At 26.8% G+C, this 1856-nt stretch overlaps 1 long non-coding RNA gene across 1 annotated transcript; it reads left to right on the top strand.

Moving 5' to 3' along the window:
• Positions 1 to 302: 302 nt before the first annotated feature.
• On the top strand, positions 303 to 660 carry LOC136082811 (uncharacterized). Its single transcript, XR_010639735.1, has 2 exons — positions 303 to 408; positions 572 to 660. It is a non-coding gene; the product is annotated as an uncharacterized LOC136082811 (long non-coding RNA).
• The last annotated feature ends 1196 nt before the right edge of the window (positions 661 to 1856 follow it).

Below are 1856 nucleotides of genomic sequence, written 5' to 3'. Positions count from 1 at the left end.
CTCTTTTACTGAAACTTTTTTCATTTTTTTGTGTGTATAGAATAAAGTTAGCATTGAATAAAGAAAACATTCGTTAAGTCGAACCATTTTGTTTGGTCCCTTAGAGGTTCGAGTTATCGGAAAGGAACTGTTAATATAATAAAATAACAACTATGCTTACAGTTAAAATCTCACACTAACGATTCAATATATATTTTCACTTGACCTTTTAAAAAAATCCTGGCTCTAGTGCACTTATTTAATTTTAGTATATTTGGGACGGTCTTAAAAAAATTTCTAAGCACGAGCTAGACGTGCATTTTTGCTAACGGTAATAAAAGCTACATTTTAAATCCTATTCAAAACATTTGCGTGCATTTTGATGTTAGGACTTCTTGTCTCATTTTACAAATTTTATTAATATAAATTGTAAGTTATTAGTATTATAAATAATTAAATAAAAGCCAGCATAAAATTTTAGTTAATAAGTTTATAATTTATTAACTGACAATTCAAGGTTTATAAATAAAAACTTAATTATAGATATATTGGGTTCCGTATTTTTATAACCAGGATTTTTTTTTATTACCAGGATACGTCACGTGATGTTGTTGTTTACGCATCCGACTAATGCAACGAGGTCCATCATGGTGGCAAGATGTCCCAAAGAAATTAGAGAAAGTATGTCTACAATGTTTGATGATTTAGATTCAGATTTAGTTAATTATTACTTCTTAAATAAAAGTTTCTTTTGAATTAAAGGAATAAATTTTTCATAAATTTTTTTGTGAAAAGAAAACCCGTTTGATCCCAGTAATATTACTTTTAAAAAAGCTGTCAATCTTGTGATTAGTGATTTGGTTCCTCTTTAAAAATTTTTTTTATCTCTAATAAATGTATCAAATTTAATAATTATTAAAATGTATCAAAAAATTATTTTGTTTTCACAGCCATACTTTGTCATCTGTTTCAGTTTGTCACTGCCACAGTTTAGTGTCAACAAATGGTCAATTTAAGTTTATTTTAGATATTATATTATAATATATACTAAGTTTTATATTTAGATAGTAGACAGAAAAATTTTTTAACAATATAATCTTTAAAAACTTGAAATTTATAATATATCAAAGAATATATCTATATTCAAATTTTTTTCAATTTCAAAATCCAATGGGTGTTAGTATTTATGTGTTGAATTATTTTTTTCTTTGAAAATTTAGGATTTGTTTATATCTGTTAATTCAAGAGTCAAATTAGAGGAAAAGTTCATTGCAAATAACTCTGCCTTAATCTGGGAAGGAGTAGTAAGGTCAGACCCATGAAGTAGAGATGGAATGTTAAACTTACTTTAGTTTATGACACTGTTAAAGATTTGCCAAAAGTCTCTAGATTCTAGTATCTGAGATAAAATACAAGATTTAGCTAATTGAGAATAACAGAGCTTAGCATGAAACAGGACCTTTTTACATTAACTTCTTGAACATTTGTTCTCAAGAGAGAAGTTCTCATTAAAAAAAATTTAAAAAATGAATAAAGTTTAATATAGCAACTGGAAGAAAAATGTGAAGTATTATAAGACTTGACTAAAAACCAATGAGAAGGAATGCAAGCTTCTATACCTACTTGGATCCAAGAGGTAATATAAGAAGTGCATTTATGCAAACATATATATTTGCTGTTTATTTAGATGCTGGCAAACAATAGCTTTATTGTTTGCCAGCATCTAAATAAACTTTTATAATTTCAGGCAAACACTCTTCAATAAATTATTTTTTCTAATCTCTGTCTAAAATTATAACTCTTTTTCTTGTCTAGTTAGAGTCATGCCACACAGTCATCTTATTATTATCTTCTCTTTCGGCAAATGCTATACCATA

This window comes from Hydra vulgaris, chromosome 07 (assembly GCF_038396675.1).
Source record: "Hydra vulgaris chromosome 07, alternate assembly HydraT2T_AEP".
In the NCBI taxonomy this organism is placed as follows: domain Eukaryota; kingdom Metazoa; phylum Cnidaria; class Hydrozoa; order Anthoathecata; family Hydridae; genus Hydra; species Hydra vulgaris.
The sequence above is the reverse complement of the archived record's forward strand: the minus strand, read 5'-3'. Positions and strand labels throughout refer to the sequence as shown.